Source organism: Amblyomma maculatum, chromosome 11 (assembly GCF_055883805.1).
Source record: "Amblyomma maculatum isolate TAMU_Amacu chromosome 11, ASM5588380v1, whole genome shotgun sequence".
Classification (NCBI taxonomy): domain Eukaryota; kingdom Metazoa; phylum Arthropoda; class Arachnida; order Ixodida; family Ixodidae; genus Amblyomma; species Amblyomma maculatum.
Genome location: NC_139354.1, coordinates 79,994,964 through 80,016,198, shown reverse-complemented (window position 1 = coordinate 80,016,198; position 21,235 = coordinate 79,994,964). Strand labels below are relative to the sequence as shown.

Sequence of the window (21,235 nt, the reverse complement as noted above, 5' to 3'; positions counted from 1 at the left end):
ACACGCTTCACTGAAGGCGTATTTTCCACAATGGACGAAAGTTTTGCTATTGGGGTGGCTTTACGGAAGCTAAGCCACCTGTTTTTATCCTAACACATTCAAAATCTGCCCTTCAAAGGTTAGAGCCCGGGTTCGTTTCCCAATTGATGCCTTGTCTATAAGCTCCCTAGGTTTGGTGCAGAATCTGCATAGCAGATGCTTTAATTTACATCTTCAATGGATGACCTCGCACATAGGTGCCGGAGGCAACGAGGTGGCAGACAGTCTCGCTCATATGCGCCAAGAAAAGTACCTCAAGATAAACAAACTCTTCAGAGAAACGGTAATCAACCATTTTAGTACCTTGTGGAGCGCGCCCAAAAAGCCATGTGTCTCCAAGGGTCTGAGAAGACATCAGGCCACTCTACTGCATCAAATTCGCACGTACTCAGCTGGTACTTCTGCCTGGATGCATAAGACGAATATGGCATCGCCTCTTATTCTCTAGATGTGGTGTGTACGGGGATATAGAACAGTGTATAGTGTGCTGTCCAGAGAGCATTGCGGAAAGATGTGCGATTCTCGCTTCATTCCAGGCAGGAGCCCTTTCCAGTGAACTTCAGGACATTGTCGTCTCGAGTGGAATCCAGACATGCAGAAGGGAGGCTTCAAGCCTTCTTTTACAGTTTCTACAAAACACTGATCTTGACTCTAGAGTACTCTAGGTGACAGCTGAAATGGACTATTCTCTACTGTGAGTGAATGTGTGCGTAGGTGGTGATGTCTGGAGTGTGCTATGTTATACTGTTAGTGAATGGGTGGCAGCTAGAATGCACTGTGTTTTACTGTGAGTGAATGTGTGCATATATGGTGTCTTCTGGAGTGGACTATGTTATACTGTGAGTGAATGTGTACATAAAGGGGGTAACTGCTCGAATGGAATATGTACTATTATAACTGCGTGTGCGCATAGTGGGGCAGATTTAACAGATATTAGGACTTTTTACACATAGGTAACGCTACAATAGAGCGATTGCCGGCAGAATAAGCAAGGCTAATCCCACCTCTAGCAGAAAACAACTCAACTCACATTTCATGTATGAAATGCCGAGTGACAATTCGATTCAATTTCTAGACTCAACGCTAATGTTTAACGAAGGCCGTATGTGAGGCAGCTACTAACCTAGAGCAAACAAAGCCCTTTCGCCGTATGTTCCCTTTCTCTCTAAACTGATCAAATGAGATAGAGCCAGGCATTGCTTGACCAATGCCATGCAAAAGATCTGCAACTGTACAGTGAATGATAGGTTTTGCGAAAAACACTTTTGTCTTAACTATCCGTCACACTTGCTGAAAGTAGTTGTCGAGTCGTGGCTGCAGAAAATGAAACCCAAAAATAGGAGGGGCTCGAAAGGTACTAAGCTGGAGAAAGAAAATGCCGAAGTTCTGCCCTATCTTGACGGGAAGTCCCATAAACTAAAAAGGTAGCACAATGGCATGGTGTGGAGGCGGTCTTTGCACCAAATAAACATTCAGGTCTGTGTTCAAGAATTGCCAAAACCATAAAGAAAAGGAAGCTAGCAATTGAAGCATACCAACTATTCATGAATTGTGCAAGCTTTTTTCTCTTGCGGTGTGGTATTACGGGTAGAACAAGCAGATGCTAAAGTGACCATGCACGTGTGCACGCGAACTCATTAATAATGTGTCAGACCAAAATAAGCTCCCTCGTCAGTTCAGAGAATGTAAACACTGGTGTTTTTAATTTTGAAAACATTTCAGTAATTGGAATATAAAGATCAGACAAGAAAGGGAGCTTGTCGTGGCCTATCACAATAGGATGCAAGGCAATGAGAAGGGTGTTAGTGCACCGTCATTATTACTCTCCAATAAAGAGGCTAGATTGTTAAGCAGCAGTGTGGGCATTTAGGCTATAAGGGAAATAAGTGGTCTTGCGTGCCATTGGCTGTCAGCGTCCTTCTAATACTATGCTGACTCGACGACGCTTATGCCTTGTGAGCGTTCGATACGATGTCATTTGGTTCCTTCGTCATCCGTTCTTTCAAGTGAACCTCAAATTCTAGTCCAGCGCTGTTTCCTGTACCTATGTTCTAGCGTAAACATTGTTTTAGATCAAAGTAATGCATAAATCCTTGCAACTTCTGAATAGTTTTTCAATTTTATTTTCACAAATGAATGCATAAAATTCTTATATTGTTGCATTTATGATGGTACGTAATATAGCGAAAGAGAAATATTGCGAGCCCTCTCTCGTCCTCCACATTGTCCTCCCTGGTCTTGTTAACAGCATGTTTACAAATGATCTCCAATCTCAATTCGCCACAGAGATACAGAAGCTCTTGGTCAGCTACAGTGACCTTTTTGATTTCGGTACCCGCCCATTAGGCCAAATTGCATTTAGCCACCGCATTCACACCGGTGACGCCGATCCTATCCACAGACGGCCCTATTGTATTTCGCTTGCCGAGCGACGCATTGTTCAAGTGGAGGTCGAGAAGTTGTTGCTGAACGACATAAACAAGCCTCCCAGTAGCCCCGGGGCATCCACTGTCGTGTTGGTCAAGAAGAAAGATAACAGTTGGAGATTCTGTGTTGACTACCGCTATTTGAATAAGATCACCAAAAAACGATGGCTGTCCTCTTCCGCGTAGTAGCCAGCTACTTTTCGTCCATCGACCTTCGTTACCGCTACTGGAAGATCTCTGTCGACGATAGAGACGGTGAAGAAATAGCGGCCCTCCCCCAGACGGCCTCTATCAATTTAAAGCCATGCCTTTTTTTCTTATCAATGCCCCAACAATCTTCGAACGCATGATGGACGTTTTGCTCAGAGGCTTCAAGTAGACTACTTGTTTCTGTTATCTTGACGTAATTGTTTTCACCCCTACAAATGACAGCCAACTCCATCGCCTCTCTGCGATCCTTGTGCTTTTTTGCCGCACCGGACTTCCACTAAACTCCAAGAAGTGCATCTTCAGTCACCGAGAAATCAGTCCTTGGTCACTTGGTTAATGCTGCCGGCATTCAGCCTTACATTGAGAAGATTTGTGTCGTAAGAAATTTTCGCACTCCGCGATCATCCAGCGATGTTCGAAGCTTTTATTGGCTTGTGTTCCTATTTCCTATGATTTCTCCTGAACTTCGCATCCCTTCCTAGTCCTCTCACTGACCTCCTCAAGAAAGACGTTTCAGCTTGGAGGCCTCAACAAGTTGCAACTTTCGCGGAGTTTATTGCTACACTTACTACTCCATCCGTCTTGGCCCATTTCAACCCATCCGCCAATACTAAACACTGTATCGACGCAAGTGGCCATGGCATTGGAGCTATACTCGCACAAGGGTGATGGCGTATGCCAGCCGACTCCTGTCCATTCTCGAACAAAATTATTCTAACACAAAGCGAGAGGACCTGGCGCTTATTTGGGCTATTACAAAATTACGCCCTTACTTGTTTGGCCGCCCTTTAAGTGGTATAACAGACCATCATGCCTTGTGCTGCGTTTCTACCCTCAAAGATACAACTGGCCATTCGGGACGCTGGCGCTAAGACTCCAAGAATATACCTTTTAAGTCGTCTACAAGTCCGGCCGGCTTCACCAAGATGCAGACTGCTTGTCTACTATAGTCCTACCGACTATGACGATGATGTGTGTGTCTTGTATGAATCGGCCTTTTCTAGCATTGCCGACGAACACCGCTTGGATCCTTTGCTGTATTCCCTTATTCTCCGTCATACCTCTGACCGCCCTGATTCATTCCTCGCCTTATTTGTGCTCCAAGAGAACACCTTATGCGGACGTAATATGTAACCACGTGGCGCAGAATGTTTGGTGTTCGTCCCACAAGATTTGCGTTCTACCATCGATGACAGTTCCATGATGATCACACGGCTCGCCAACTAGGTGTCACTCGCACATACGACAGCCTGTATCGACGATTCTACTAGCCGGAACTCCATTACTCCGTACAGCAGTACATTGCCGCATGTGAACTCTGTCAGCTTCGGAAGCAACCCACAATTTTGACTTCAGGTCATTTGCAACCAATCCACATACCAACTGACCCGTTTTCCAGTGTAAGCGTTGACATTCTTGAGTTCTTCTCAAGTTCCGCCTTGTTGAATAAATTAATCGCCGGCGCCACCAATTACGCTACGCGGTACGCTATTACCGAACCCATCGACCCATCTCGACCAACTGCGCGCGAACATCGCTGACTTCCTTCTAGAAAACGTGATTCTTCATTATGGCACCCCTAGTTAACTACTAAATGACCGTTGCCGCTGCTTCACCTCGTGAGTAGTTGACATATTTTTTTTTTCCTGCGTCCGCCACGTATTCACCATCGCTGATCACCCTCAGACCAATGGCCTCGCGGAACGTCTAATGCGTACACTCACAGACACGCTGTCTATGTGTGTGTCTGATGACCACCAGGATTGCAGCGCTCATCTACCTTGCCTACAACTCATCTGCCCATTCTACCACTGCATACTCTCCATTTTATATGTTATTTGGCCGACAACCGTTACTTCCCTACGATACCTTACTACCTGCGGCAGACTCCACCAGTATTTACGCCAGTGATGCCGTCGCCCGCGCTCATGATGCCCGCCGGATTGCTCGTGGAAAGCTAGCCATTATAACACGAGTGGAGAGAATGAAAGAATCCATTGCGCATATGTCGTCTATTTTTGAAGCACTAAAAAATACTTTTGTGCAAGAAAATGAGATCAAAGTGCTGAGAAAGAAGGTGAAGTAACTGGTGGAAGTGGAAGGAGTGAAACAATCAGTAAAGCTAACTTTCGACGACAACTAATTGAGCCCGAGTTCAGAAATAGGCAGCAGAATTTGGAAGTTCATTGTGTTATTTTTATACAATGCGAAAGTAGGCCATCTGCTGTGACGACTGCAGTCTTCTCGCGACCACTTTCGCCGACCTCAATTTCCAATAGTCCCCTCTTCAGGTCCATCTATATAAAATATTTATAGTTGCTAGCCGTTCTAGTGTGTCGTCGATGCGGGGAAGGAGGTAGACGTCTTTTTCTGTTGCGCTAGTCAAGTGATGCAATAGAGGCAGAAGCGAAGGCTGCCGTCTTTTACTTTACCAAAACGACTGCCGCCGCCAAGAAGCGCTTTGATGGCTGATAACCGTCGTCGCGAGCGTTTTAGTTTCTGAATCGAGAATGGCCTGGCGTTCTAGTAAGAATACACGTCAGGGGCTTTGGCGCAGAGGGCTGGCATGTTCATCAATGGCGTGCTCATCCGACAAACTCCAGAGGAGGAGTCTGTTGCACTTTCGGAGAGGAACAAAAGCATTCGCTGTATTATTGTAAGCTAACGCGAAGGTCGGACTTGAAAGATCAGGTTTTATTGGAGACCTGAAGCCTTGGTGCACACTGCAGCCAACCACACTCCGCGATGACGATGGGTATCTACAAGAGGGAGCGGGATGAAGATGAAGCAGCACGTGCAGCCGAGTGGAAGATGAAGCGCCACACAGTGCTCAAACTATTTCCGCAGGATTGCGCCGAATAAAAGGCTTCATGCGTGAAACGTGGACAACTTCATTGCCACGGTAACGACTGTCCGGAGGGGGGTAAACAGGGGAGACGCGATAGTTGACCGGGGAGGTTTTTGCAAGAACTGTGTAAGGGCCAATGTAACGGTGCTGGAACTTGGCACAAAGGCCAGGAGTGCGTAATGGGGTCCAGAGTAACACCTCGTCGCCGGGACGGAACCAAACTTGGCGATGGGTTGCATTATAGCGGCACTTGCGGTCTTCCTGGCTAGCTTCCGTGTTGACGCGAGCAAGCCGGCGAGATTTGCCCACTCGGGAAAGAAACAGGTCAGGAAGAGGGGATGAGGAACTGGCAAGTGTAGAAAGGAAAGAGGCATCTAGAAGGGTAGCGGGAGAACGGCCGTAAAAAAGGAAAAACGGGGTGTAACCTGTGGTCCGCTGTACAGCCGTATTGTAGGTGAACGTAACAAAAGGAAGTATTACGTCCCAGTTTCGGTGGTCCTGGTAGACGTACAGGGTCGTCCAATTCTAGCTCTAACACAGACACTGCTTTCAAATCAACATTACGTACGAAACAGCCACATATCGATGAAAATCGATTCAGGCCCACAGGGACCCGGATGTGCTGCTTCACATGGCCCGCCACTTAGCTTTATTGTGTGGCCGGGTCGAACGCAATAGCGCTTTGAAGGCGGTGAGCGTGTTACAGCTAGAAGTGGACGAGGCTGTACATAGACAACATGTCAGAAAGCCGGCGATGGAACCGCTTAGTCGACCCATTGGTCTGCGGGTGATAGCTGGAGGTCAATTTGTGATGTGTGGTTGAGGCCTCAAGAACTTCGCCTACAATCGTGGACAGAAATGTCCGACCACGGTCGCTGAGAAGCACTTGATGGGCCCCATGGCGCAGTACGAGCGATTTCAAAAAGAAGGTCGCGACATCATGTGCTGAGCCATTAGGCAGGGCAGCGGTATCAGCGTAGCGTGTTAAGTGGTCGACGGCGGTGGCGATCCAGCGATTACCTCGTGCGGACAATGGAAGTGGCCCGTATAAGTCTATGCCAACAACGGCAAAAGGAGTAGCAGGGCAAGGTAGCGGCTGTAGTAGGCCAGCAGGAATAGAAGTCGGTCGTTTGCGGCCCTGGCATTGCAGACAAGAGGCGACATATTTTGCCACGCTTGAGGCGAGGCCTGGCCAGAAGAAACGGGTTTCACGCGATGGTAAGTTTTATGAAAGCCTAAGTGACCGGCTGTAGCATCATCGTGGAAAGCCGCCAGGATACGGGTGCGAAGCACTCTCGGAATAACGGGGACCCAACGGGTGTCTTCAGAGCAATAAATATAACGGGAGAGCACGCCATTGTCAAGTTTGAATTTTTGGAGTTGCCTGCGCATCCTAGCGGTAGGGGGGTGAGAAGCACCGGTGAGAAGGTCGATTAGGGAATGATAGTAGGGATCTGCTCGCTGGTGTGAAATAATGACGAAGTGATCTGGAGCAGCGGCAGGAGTAGCACAGGTGATGTTTGGAGCTCTGGACGACATTGGGACGTCGAGGGTGCACGCAGGAAGGCGCGAAGAAGCACTAGGTGGTGATTCTGGGAGCGGGAAACAGGAAAGAGCATCGGCATCTCGATGTTTGCGATCCGATTTGTATGTGACATCGAAGTGGTATTCCTGCAAACGCAGAATCCAACGGCTCAGGCGTCCAGTCCAATTTTTGAGGATTGATAACCAACACAGACCGTCGTGATCGGTAATGATCGTGAAATGGCGGCCGTAGAGGTAGGGGCGGAATTTCTGAACTTTTCAAACGACGGCGAGGCACTCTTGCTCAGTGATGGTGTAGTTGCGTTCCGCTGGTGTTAGAGTTCGACTGGCAAACGCAATTACCTTTTCCCAAGAAGCGGTATCACGTTGCAGAAGTACGGCGCCAATACCGAGGCTGCTGGAATCGGTGTGGAGAATGGTGGCAACAGTGTCGTCGAAGTGAGCGAGAACAGGGTCCGAAGTGAGGGCATTCTTCATGGTTTGAAAAGCTTTATCGCATTCTTCGGACCAATTGAAAGTAGTACGGTCGGTAAGGAGGGGGTGGAGCGGTGCAGCAATGGTAGCGATATTGCGAATAAAAAGGCGAAAGTATAAAGATAGGCCAAGGAAACTGCATAGATCGCTAGTCCGGTGAGGGCGTGCAAAGTTCAAAACTGCAGCAATCTTGTCAGGGTCGGGTAGAATGCCATCGCGGCGGGCGAGGGGGCCCAGGATCTTGATTTCTTTCTTGGCGAAATTACACGTTTTGGCGTTCAGCTGGAGACAGGCGGATGCTAGGCACGTTAATACTTGATCAAGGCGGCATAAATGACCAGAAAACGTCGCAGACAAAATAACTATGTCGTCCAGGTAGCACAAGAATGTGTTCCACTTAAGTCCTCCAAGAACAGTGTCAATCATACGCTCAAACGTAGCGGTTGCATTACAAAGTCCAACAGGCATGACATTGAATTCGTAAAGCTCGTCGGGTGTAGCGAATGCGGTTTTTTTCTTTGTCGGCTTCGTGCATCGGAATCTGCCAGGAACCAGAACGCAAATCTAAAGTGGAGAAATATTGGGCGCCCTGAAGACAGTCGAGGGAGTCGTCAATTCGTGGCATAGAGTAAACATCTTTGCGAGCGACTTTGTTAAGTGCGCGGTAATCAACGCAAAACCGCACGGACCCATCCCCTTTTTTTCACCAAGACGACCGGAGGTGACCAGGGCTAGCTGAGGGCCGAATAATGTCTCGTCGGAGCATATCATTCACATTAATAAATTCTATGATTTTACGCTCTGATAAGAAAACACGGTAAGGGCGGCGGCTAACAATAGAAGTACCTTCTGTAATAATGCGGTGCTGTGCAGAAGAAGTTCGGCCCAAGGTAATTCGAAGTAATTCCTGCAAAGCTTGGCGGTGAGTCGCAGGAAGCTCAGGATTGACGGTGCCAAAGAGAACACAGAGAGGGGCTGCGGAAGAAGCTGCTGGTGAGGAATAGGGGGCGGGAAGGGTGGTGAGGGACACCGGGTGAATGTCCAGGACCGAAGGAAAACATGTCCCTTTAGTCAGCACAATGGGCTCTAGGGAAGTGTTCGCAGCAGTGACAAGTGCTGTGCCATGCTCAAACCGAACTAGACTTGGTGGTAACGCGATTCCATGGGTTAGATGGCCATCAGAAGGCACGATTAGCACATCTCCGTTATCAATGTCAGTAGAAGTAAGCGCGAAAAGTTGTTCGCATTCAGGGGGCAACACTGAGTCAGAGCGGCAAGCAGGCGATGACGGGGCTCGGGAGGTTCAGAAGACGGATCGCTCTCGTTCATGTAAATGACCCTGTCACGACATGAAATGATGGCTGATGCGGCAGACAGAAAATCGCAGCCTAAAATAATTGCGTGAGCGCACGGTGACATCACGGCAAATTGAACATGGCGGCGGACACCGTCAACAAAAAACTCGCACAGTACACTTAGCAAAAGGCCGAATTATTTCACCATTAGCTCCACGGAGTTCAGATCCATCGTAAGGCGTTTTCACTTTTCGCAAGCGGGAGCACACGTCAGTGTGTATCACAGAAACAGAGGCGCCCGTGTCAACCAAAGCCTCAACAGATAAACCTTCAACCCAAACTAAAATAATATTCCAGGGACGTTCCGGAGGATGCAGTTTTCCCTCCTAAAACTGCAGTGGTCAGTTTTTCAATAGGAGGGGGTCGTCAGAGAAGCTTGGCGGAGAGGCGAGGTTGAGCGGCGAAAAGGCGAAAAAGAACGGCGTCTTGAAGGCCTGTAACCACCAGGCGGAGCGGGAATTTCTGGCGGGGGTGATGAACACCGGGGATAATCAGGTAATGAACGGTGGTTAGAGCCGGAGAAGCGAGGAGGGTAGTCTGCTACAAATGAGTTGTAGCCGCGGCGTTCATTTTAGAGCCTGCGACGACAGAATCGGGAAATATGGCCTCGGTACCCGCAGCAGTAACAAACAGGGTGGGCTGGGCGCCAGATGGGGTAGTATGTCGGCGCCGCGGCAGGTGGTGCCAATGCAGCGACATGAGCAGTGGTAGGCGCGGGTGGTTTAGGCGCTCCAACTGCAGGCGGCAAGGACGTGACCTGGGCGTACGTTGGCACATGACAGATGGGAGGAGCGACTGATGTTGGGGGGAAGAGGTCATTGAGTCCAGCTCTTCCTTCACAATGCTACGTAGGCCGGCACTTGAAGGATGTGGCTCAGATGCAGGGCGGCACAAATTACCTTGAGCCGAGAGCTCTTCACGTATTAATCCGCGAATGAGCGTACGGAGGTCAGCGTCGGCAGTGAAACCAAAGAAAGTGGGGTCAGGCTGCAGGCGTATTGACTGTAGTTCGTCAAGGCGTTGCCAGGTCGATATGATGGCATCGATAGTGGTAGGGTTCTGCACAGCCAGGGAGTTAAATGCGAGCGGCCCAATACCTTTAAGGACGTGACGAACCCGCTCGGCCTCTGGTATGGTGTCATTTATGCGTCGGCAAAGTGCAAAAACATCTTCTATATAAGAGGTATAGGCCTCATTGGACCGCTGAAGTCGGGCTTCTAGCTTCTTCTTGGCGGACTCCGTGCGAACAATAGGGGCGCAAAAAATCTGGTGTAACTTTTGTTTAAAGGTAGCCCAGTCCGCAATCGTCGATTCATGATTTAGGAACCACGATTAGGCCACATCCGCAAATAAAAGGACACATTATTAGTTTAAAAATCGTCCCACCGGTTGAAAGCACTTACCCGGTCGTAGCTGTCGAGCCAGTCATCAGCGTCGTCGCCGCGGAGACCGGCAAACATCTGCGGGTCGCTCTGACAGCTACTGACAGTCCAAGTGGCAAGGGGAGCTGGGGTCGAGTTGGAAGAAGCCGGAATAGCGGAGTGGCCCTCTCGAGTCATGACGATGGTGGTCGGGGTCAAACGACGGCCAGAACGGAGCTCCAGGTGGATGCAGGTGACGAAGCAGCGGGGAAATTAAGGCGCACCTCCAACACGTGTAGGGTAACGCGAAGGCCGGACTTGAAGGATCAGGTTTTATCGGAGACCTGAAGTCTTGGTTGCACACTGCAGCCAACCACACTCCGCGATGACGATGGGTATCTACAAGAGGGAGCAGGATGAAGACTAAGCAGCACGTTCAGCCGTGTAGAAGATGAAGCGCCACATAGTGCTCACAATATTGAAGAATGGTCCCTAGCTGATCTTGCCTGCTTCAAACCTTTGGTTGTGGCCTTGGTCACCTTTGTCTTTCGTGGGCTCTTCGGGGATAGCAAACACATCTCAGACGTCTCCTATTTCGTCAAAGAACGAGACCGTTATTCTGTTTTTGACATGCCGATTTTCTTAGGCGATGTTGGTTACCAGCAACTGAGCTTGCCCATTTCGAATATGGACAATTCCTCTTGCAATGCCAAGTCTTCTATCCAGTAACAACTGAGAGTTTCATTTGACAACCCGTTCAATGATTTTAATTTCGTTTTTATTCACAGGGAGAATATTGCTTAATCCGGGCGGGACGGTGAATTCTCCGTCGAGGAAGTTGGGAGCGACGTGATGCGTCGAAGTTGTAGCAGGTATGGCTTTGTCCACTGAGAGCTCTATGAGCTTAAGTCGGAGGTTGATGATGGCCTAATATTCGTTCAGAATGTTGGTAAGGTAAGTACGCCTATTTACTGTAAACATTGCGGTGCATCGCTCCAGTGGCGTATTAAGCGAGTCATCCCAAGTGGTGGTCCCTTTCTTGACCTCAGGTGGCGAATGGTCCACTATTGATAGAACAGTCAGCTCCGGTGTCCACTAAGACAGTAACTATGTGACCGTCAATATACACTTCCAGGTCATGTGTTCGTGTCTGCATTGCGTGTGGTCCTTGGTGTCCGATCTCAGATCCTTTGTGTGTTGAGGTCGCCGGCAGGGCACACCATTTTCAATTTGATGTGCGGCGGTTTCAGCCTGAAGTGTAGTCTGAAATCTGGTCGCATCATTATTGAGGCTATCGTCATGCCACTGCTCTGCGCAAGTAGTTCTCGATTTCTTCTGATTGTTCGCCAGGACGCTGACGTGGGGCATCGAGACGAAGCCGCGCAGGCAGATGCGTCTGTATGGGCAATGACGTACAACGTGGCCTGCCACACTGCAGTGGAAACAAAATAGGCGGTTGTTCACAGTCCTCCAGGCGTCACGCTTCCAGGGACTTGACGGAGTTTCGCAGGCTAGTCGGGTGGGGACTAAAGGTTTCTGTTCAGTACCAGCATCTTCGCATCGCGGGGGCGTCTTGAAAGGTCTCGTTGGAACATAGAATGTCGTAAAGCAGCAGCGTTGTTCATCGCTTTGGGTACTTGGGGTAAGAATGTTGGAGCCGGTGCCGGAGGAATGCCCAGTGCGTGTAGGACATTTTCACGGATGTCTGGAAGCGTTGCTTTTCGGGTCTGTCGGGCCGAAGGCAGGATCTGTCAAACAGACAAGCGGCATAGAACAAAAAGTCATTTATTCCTATTGAAATGTGGATTTAATAGTTGATTAGAACGTCTAGCGCTGGCAGTAATTCGGGCACAGCAGGATAGGAATACCAGCCGCAGGGCACAGCTTCAGCGCGAGAGAGATGGGCGCCGGAGACCAGCGATGATGATGGCGATGCCGCAGCGTTGTTTCTTCTTCGTCTTCTTTACATTTCCCCCGCGTGAAGAAGTCGCCATCCTGGCGACTCACGGCGAAGAGACAACCAGAGGGTTGTAATACGGCTTGAGGCGGCTAACATGGACAACCGCACGGCCGCGGCGGTGGTGGTCGGAAGAAGGGGTGACTGGCTCGATGATGTAGTTAACAGGGGATGTGCGTTCCAAGACGCGATAACGTCCGTGGTATTTCGTTTCTAGTTTGCTGGTGGCAGGAACGCATAGCCAAACGAAGTTGTCAGCCAGGAACGTCGGAGCAGGAGTATCGCTATCATGCTGATCTTTGCGATAGCCTTGAGTGTTGGAGGTAAACATGCGAGTTAGCTGACGGCATTCCTCAGCCTTCTGTACAATATCGGAAAAAGCACTGTACTTAGAGGCATCTGGATGGTATGGCAAAATTGTGTCCAGAGTACAAGATGGTTCACGGCCGTGGCAGTACCTGGTCCCAGTTGGACCTCCCAGATTCAGATGTAACATACATTGCGAGCATGTCCCCAAGCGTACGGTTGAAACGCTCCGTGAGGCCATTGGTTTGCGGGTGGTACGCGGTTGTAGTCCGATGTATCGACTTGCAAGACGACAGGAGCTCTTGGACTACTTCGGAAAGAAAGACACGACCTCTATCACTGAGTAGCTCGCGAGGGGCGCCGTGTCGAAGAATGAAGTGGTGCAGAAGAAAATGGGCTTCCTCTCGGGCTGTCGCCGCGGGAAGCGCAGCAGTCTCCGCATAACGGGTCAGGTGGTCGACGGCGGAGATGACCCATCGATTACTGGCGACTCTGCATGGTAGTGGACCATAGAAATCTTTCCCACGCGATCAAACGGGCGAGCTGGACACGGTAAAGGCTGGAGAGGACCAGCGGGGTGGCGAGAAATCTTGAGTTGTTGACAGGCGGTACAAGAGCGAATGTAACGACTTACGAAATTGTACATTATCCGCCAGTAATACCTCTGACGAATTCGATCATAGGTTTTCAGGACGCCGGCATGAGCGCTTTGCGGGTCAGTGTGATGGTGGGCACAAACCTCGGAACGGAGGTGGCGCGGAATGACAAGAAGCCATTTTCTGCCGTCTGTGTTGTAGTTCTTTTGGTAGAGGAGGCCGTCCCGAAGTGTAAAATGGGAGGCCTGTCGGCGGAGTGCCCGAGGAATCATAGCCGCGGAAGTAGTGCCAAGGTCATCTAACAGGTTAGAAACCCAAGGATCTGGTCGTTGCTCGAAAGGCATATCCTCAATGGCAAGGGCTGACAAGGAGGCTTGATGAGGGGATGATGAGTTAGGCGAACGCACCGGTGATCGATACAGAGCATCGGCGTCAGAGTGCTTGCAGCCAGAGCGGTACACTACACGGATGTCGTATTCCTGAAGCCTGAGAGCCCAGCGCCCGAGACGGCTAGACGGATCCTTGAGAGACGCGAGCCAGCAGAGAGCGTGATGATCTGTAACTACCTCGAAGGAGTTGCCATATAAGTAAGGGCGGAACTTCGTTATAGCCCACATGATCGCTAAGCACTCCTTTTCGGTAACGGAGTATATGGACTCGGCTTTGGTAAGAGCACGACTTGTGTAGGCGACAACGTATTCGGAGAAGCCAGGCTTGCGCTGGGCGAGGACGGCGCCGAGGCTGACACCACTGGCATCGGTGTAAAGTTCTGTAGGTGCAGTAGGGTCGTAATGGCGAAGGATTGGCGGTGACGTCAAAACATTGCGCAGTGTCGCGAATGCATCATCGCAGGCTGGCGACCAAGAGGAGAGGTTAGGGATGCCTTTAAAGAGCTGTGTAAGGGGGGCTATGATGGTTGCGAAATTGCGAACAAAACTACGAAAGTACGAGCAGAGGCCCACGAAGCGTCGAAGCTGCTTCAAAGTGGTCGGTTTCGGAAAGTCAGCAACGGCGCGGAGCTTCTAAGGATCAGGCAGAACTCCATTTTTGCACACATGTCCGAGCATTGTGAGCTGGCGAGCACCGAAGCGGCACTTTTTGAGGTTCAGTTTAATACCGGCGCGGGTTAGGCAAGTGAAGACCTGGCGAAGTCGAGTCAGGTGGGTAGAGAAGTCGTTTGAAAAGAGGACGATATCATCGAGGTATCATGAACAGATGTTCCATTTCAGGCCACGCAGTACAGTGTCCATCATTCTTTCAAATGTGGCTGGGGCGTTACAGAGTCCGAACGGCATAACATTAAATTCGTATAGTCCGTCTGGAATAATAAAGGCGGTCTTAGCGCGATGCTCCTCTGCCATGGGCACCTGCCGATATCCAGAGCGCAAATCGAGTGAGGAAAAGAATTCTGAGCCTTGCAAGCAGTCTAGGGCATCGTCGATTCGTGGGAGGGGATACACATCACGACGAGTAATTTTGTTGAGGCGGCGATAATCAACACAAAATCGTATGGAGCCATCGTTCTTCTTAACTAGGACCACAGGAGATGACCATGGACTACAGGATTCTCTAATTACTCCGCGTTGCAGCATGTCATCGACTTGTTGGGCAATAACGCGGCGCTCAGTCGGGGACACCCGATACGGCCGCTGATGGAGAGGTGGGTGAGCGCCAGTGTGAATTAGCTAAGAAACAGTCGTCGTGCGGCCCAAGGAAGATTGCGGGATGTCGAAGGAGGAGCGGAATTGGTGTAGAAGGTCAAGAAGTTGCTCGCGGTGGGGCAGCTCTAGAGCGCTGTCCACAAAATGGTCAAAAAGGTCCCGCTGTAGCGGATCTGAAGCCACACGAGTTGGAGTCAAGGCGTCAACTTGGCAAACAGGGAATGACAAATCATCAAAGGCGAACAGAAGGTCGACGGGCTCGATGCGGCCGAGGCACTCCCCTTCGATCAACATAACGGGAGACGCAAGATGATTGGCTACCAGAAGTGTGCAAGCGCCCTTGTTCATGTCAAGGACGGCAAACGGCAGCGGTAAGTGGCGGCGGCGGCCGACAACGTTAGAGGGCACGAAGAGGACTGTCGCGGCGGTGGTAAAAGGGGCAGTGAGGGGAACCAGAACAGCGCTAACGGGTGGGATGGTTGTCATGAGCTACGAGGAGTTTGGCCGCAAAACGAGGACACGACCCGTGGAGCAGGGCATCAGACGGTGCATCACTTGGTTCAATGAGCTATACTTAAGGATTGCCTCAGTCAATGATAGCATGATGCTGGGACAGGAAATCCCAGCCGAGAATGACGTCATGAGAACATGTGGGGAGAACGACGAATTCGATGATGTACAAGGCTGCAGCAATGACGACGCAAGCAATGCAGACAGCTGTCGGCTGTATACTGTGAGCGGATGCGGTACGAAGCGATAGTCCCTCGAGGGGCGTAGTCACTTTTCGGAGGAAGCGGCAGAGTGTTTGGCTGATAACTGATACAGCGGCACCGGTGTCGACGAGCGCCAGAGTATAAACACCTTCACAGATGACAGCAGTAACATTCGCGGGAGTAAGACGAGGACTTTGAAATTTTGTCGAATACGCAGTTGGTGCCTCGCGAACTTCGGCGGTTAGTTTTCCGGCTGAGTTGCGAGTCGTCGGCGCATTGGCGAAATGAAGCGGCGACGTGGTGATGGCGAACGACGCGGCAGGAAGTCCGGAGGATCGGTTGGTGCTGTTGGAGAACCCCATGGGTGGGGGGACAGATAAGGTGGCGCAGGCCGTGCAGCAAAGGCCATATTTATTCGGCGCCGGCAGTAGCGTGTAGTGTGTCCAGGGATGCCGCACTGGTAGCAAATAGGCCTGTTGTCTGACGTGCGCCATGGAGATAGTGTCTGACGCAAGGAGGGAGCAAAAGCTATTGGTGCCGAACGGATAGGGGGCGAAGCATTGGTATATGCTGGCTCAGGAGGTGGACTTGAAGTAACTTCGGCATACGTGCGACGCAATACCTGAGGAGCCGGCGCAAATGCTGGAGCGTAGCTCAGTCGCGCAACGCCGGGCGATGGAATTGTGGGCGTGAGGAACGGCATTGAGGGTGCGACTGGAGCTGATTGAGGAGGATTAGGGACGACTTCAGATATATGTTGCTGGATTGCGCGGCGAAGCTCTGGAACAAGGCCAGTTGGTGTCGACTCCTTAATATATGGCTGCAGAGACAGTTGTCGCGCGACCTCCTGACGTACAAAAGCCTTGATGTCTTCAGAGAGGCTAGATGACTCCCTCTCCGCGGCTAGTCCAGCGAATGATGCATGAGGCGGGCGAATCAAAACACGCTCCTTGCGGATCTCGTCGTAGCTTTGACAGAGGTCGTAGATTTCCTTGACCGTAGTGGGGCCTTTGGCGATGAGCATGCTGAAAGCGCCGTCATCAATTCCTGTGAGGACATGACGTATCTTAACGGCCTCGGTCATGGTCGGGTCAACGCGGTGACACAAATCAACAATGTCCTCAATGTAACTGGTGAACGTTTCACCGGGCAGCTCTAGTCGCGATCGAAGACGCTGTTCCGCGCGGAGTTTTCGGACGGTGGGGCGGCCAAAGACATCAGAAAAATTTGGTCTTGAAATTCGCCCAGGTGGTAAAGTCCGACTCGTGGTTTCAAAACCACAGATTATCGACGTCGCTCAAGTAAAAGATGACATTATTCAGCTTACGATTGGCGCCCCAGTTATTGTGACGGCTGACTCGTCCGTAAGTGGACCGCCAATCGTCGACGTCGTCATCGCTGCTTCCACTGAAGGTAGCGGGGTCCCTTTGAAGAAGGGCACCTGTGCAGGTGACTGACGAAGGCAGGTGCGATGAAGTAGGCTCCGTCATTAGGGTATCAACGTTCTGCTGCGAAGTTCCAGGGCGAGATGGGTACAGGGAACATCAGCTTGGCCTCCACCAAGTGAAATGTGGATTTAATAGTTGATTGGAACGTCTAGCGCTGGCAGTAATTCGGACACAGCAGGATCGGAATACCAGCCGCAGGGCACAGCTTCAGCGCGAGAGAGATGGGCACCGGAAACCAGCGATGGTGATGGCGATGCCGCAGCGTTGTTTCTTCTTCGTCTTCTTTACACTATATTCAACTAAGGACGCGTGCGATACGCGGTCAGCGCTGAAAACATACGCAGTTATCACAGACATGGCATTCCGCTCTTTCACATCTTCCCTTCTTTGGAAAGAAAAAAAGACGGAGCAGGAACAAAATATACAGGAATATTATGAACTTCTGCAAAGTAGGCTTGCTTCACTACGTTTTACGTTCTAGCAGTGGGTAATGCAACGGCTCTAGTAGTATGCGTTCACTTCTCCGAAGGATGCCATAAAGTATCTCCATAGGCTGGCTACTTGAATAAACAGGCCCTGGGGGCTCCTATTTAAATCCAGAGGCCTGCTCCGCGGCTTGTGTGGCTAGATTCTCTCTCGTGCTGCGTAACCGCTGTCCACTCTCTGCAGCCACGACGTACGATCCCATGACGTGGCAGCGCCAATCACTATGGCCGGAGCCCATGGTCTGCTGTGTGTGTCGTACACAGACACCCGGTTTCCACTGGGAAGTTCTGCTAGACTGCATGCCGGTCTAGTGTTCCTACGCTGTTTGTTTGCTATTTCTTGTAGTCGCTGTTGTACCACGTTAGGGGGATCCGGCTTTCTCACCAAATGGCATTTTAGGACCAGAAGTTGTATACTCGTGTGATGCACCATTAGTCTTTGAGCTGAGGACTGCAGACGTTCCTCTCTCAGAGTGTCCCTCCAATCCAACAAGGAACTGTAAACTTCAAGTGAGGGAAACGAACATTTATTGAGCAGCTTTTTATCTTCTTGAACGGCGTGTTCTGCCAGCCGGTTTCCCCGGGGGTAGTACGGGCTCAACGTGATATGTTTGATGGTTAACCGACTTGCAAAGAATTGAAAGCTTGCACTGCTGAAGGGAGGGCCGTTATAATTCCATATCGTGCCTGGGATGCCAAGAATTGCGATTTCTGCTCTTGCCTCGATAACAGCAGTAGCAGTGGTCCAATTAAGATTGAGAACCTCGAAAAAAGAGCACAAATCTACTAGTATAAGTTATTCATTGCATTCGTGGTGGAAAAGGTCACTTCTCAGAATTTGCCGCGGCGAATTCGGTAACTCGTTGCTAAGCATGGGTAGTTTTCCATTTTCTCTTTCTATACCTATTGCATACGAGGAATGACTTTTACAATTACTATGTCAGCGCTCATGTTTTGCAAGGAAATTCCCTGTCTGGCTCTCGCGCTCATTTTGTCTTTGCCACAATGTGCAGCGTGGCGCAGTTCCTGGACTTCTCCGCGCATGGCTGGAAAGAATGATAAGTCTGTTCTTTCTAAGAAGCAGCCCATCTTCGACGTGCAACTTATCACAGTAGCTGCTCCAGTAGGTATTTAAGGAATCCGACAGTGGCTGGTTGCTTAGTGGCCACTCAGTGCAGACATAACGGCAAAACTTGGTCATTGAGCGCGTCGTTAATGGCTGCATATTTTATACTCAAGAGCTGTTGATCTTACATAGGTGGCGAAGAAAGAAAGCTGACTTTAAATTGCTCTGTTTCGGCCACGGGCTGCTTTATAAGGAAAGCGCGACAGGGTGTCAGCCAAAGCGAATTTTTTTCTTGTTTGTACTTTACGCTGATTGCGATTCTGAAACACAAGCCGCATGCGCTGAAGGCGTAGAGGGCTGCCACAAAGCGGCCTTTTGAAAATTCATTCAACAGGTCTGTAGTCGAACGCCACTGTGACTACTGGTCGCCAGAGTATGTAGTCTTTCAATTTTATGAAGCCATGAGCTACTTCCTGGTTTTCAATCTGTGCGTACAGCTTCTGTGTGTTAATTAAGGAGCGGGATGAATAGGCTAAGGGATGGTTGTCTTGTGAAATCCCGTGCAGACGCGTTCAAAGACAGCTTTTCAGGTTATGATTGGTAAACGTAAGCCACGACTGGTGGTCTGCAACGCTAGCTCTTAACCTTTAGAAACCGCATTCCTGTACTTCAGTCCACCAACATAAAATTCATCAATAACAAGAAGAAAACGCTCTTTCAAACAGCGAGATGAAATAACAACTCTAATACATGGCAGCAGTATTACGAAGCCGAACAAATATCTAGCGCCCATGTCTTTGAAGCTAAGCAATCATTTTTGAATACGACACTGCTAGAAATGCTATGCACGAACCCTCGTCAATTCTAGAGTTGCAGGAACCGAATGATACTTAGTGATGATGACATGATTTCAGTTGCAGACCTTGATGTTGGTGAAGTAATTAATCGCACCTTTAGTTCTGCGTTCACTCGCGATCCAGATGGGGACCTGTCTGATTTTCCGCCCTTTTATTTCCCAGCTCTTCCTGATATCTCATTCGAACCCCACGGTATTGCTAATATAATCGATTCTTTGAAGCTAACCTCATCACCAGGTATTGGCAATAAATCAAAGGCATTGAAATACGAAATATGCCACAATTATCCTATTATCCCAAAACTTTCAGCAATCGCTTTCTTCGGGCATTCTACCGCACGACAGGAAAGTGGGCAAAGTCATTCCACTATCACAAAAAAGGCCTCCATCTTCCCGTCATGATTACCGTTCAATATCCATTACTAGCGTTCCATCTAAACTAATGGAACATTTATTCTTTTCTCATATCATGAAATTTCTTGTTTCGTTTCATTTCTTTCACGCTAACCTAGAGGGTTTTATAAAGGGCTTTTCTTGCGATACTCAGCTTTTTTTAATATTGATCTAAGCTCCAATATTGATCACAACATTTTAGTGCGTGCCCTCTTCTTACATTTCGAAAGGGCATTTGAAACTGCCCCGCAAATGGCCTTTTTTAACTTTCACGTCTTATACTCAATTCCTTGGTTCTTGACTGTCTTCATAACTTTCTAACTAACCGGCCATAGTGTGTTCTCGCTAATAAATGCTCATTGTCTCACTCCTCTGTTATATCTGAGGTATCGCAGGGCACAGTTCTAGGGCCCCTGCTTTTTCTTATCTATATAAACGACATGCCAACTGACGTATGGTTTAAAACAGGCATATTTGCTGACGATTGTGTTGTTTTACGCCCTATAATCACTCATAGTGATCGTCAGGTTCTTCAATTCAACATATATCGCATTTTAACTTGGTGCAATAAATGGCTACTGTCTCTTAACATATTGAAAACCTCTTTACTTCAATTTCACAGGCGTCCCATTGAACCATCTTCAAAGTACTTAATTGCTAACTCACAAGTCGCAGCTCTCATCACATATAAATACTTTGGACCTCATTTAAAACAGGATCTTAAGCGGACATACCACGTAACACAAATTTCTAAAGAAGGAAATAGATTTCGGGGGTATGTTCTGAGAACACTACGCCTAGCACCATCATCGTTAAAATCACTACTTTATGTAACATTTGTACGGCGCAAACTAGAGTATGCACGCGCTATTTGATACAATAATCATACTAATCTTTCTAACACACTAGCAGCAATAAAAAACCGCGCCGCTAGATTCATTTTCTCTGGCTATCCTTATCATGTAAGTGTCACCAAACTAAAATACAATGCTCATCTCTCAGATTTAGCTAACCGTATAGCATCGCTAGACTATCTATTGACTAAAATATATTGTCATGTTCCGCACGAATCTGTTATTGTCCCTGCATAGCGCACCTCCAGCCGCACGAACCGCGGAAAGACTACCCATCCTCCGCAAGCCCGTACATCTGCTCATATGTATGCATTTTTTATGCGCACAAAGAAAGACTGGAATGACTTGCGTGCCGACGTTGTGCTCCATACTGCCCGATCAGTATCCAAAACATCAATCGAAGCAATATTATGCCCTGTAACCCACTCCCTCATGTTATGCCCCTTCAATGTGGCCTTTGAGGTTGTAATAATTAAATAAATAAATAACTCTTTATTGGGCTGACTTGGCCTCTGAAAATACCTGCACAATTCGGCGGCGCTGATAGCAGCAATCGTGCTCGCTTGCCATAGAATTACTGCCCCGTCTCACCTACAAACGCTCAATTCAAAAGCGGCAAGGAACAACTAGATAAAGCCGCAA

The 21,235-nt window shown here is 49.2% G+C and overlaps 1 long non-coding RNA gene across 1 annotated transcript in view; it reads left to right on the top strand.

Moving 5' to 3' along the window:
* Positions 1–21,235, top strand: part of LOC146174242 (uncharacterized) — a 49,130-nt gene that overhangs the window by 24,616 nt on the left and 3,279 nt on the right. The window contains exon 3 of the long non-coding RNA XR_014701966.1: positions 11,047–11,130. This is a non-coding gene — a long non-coding RNA (uncharacterized LOC146174242). The remainder of the gene's footprint in view (positions 1–11,046; positions 11,131–21,235) is intronic.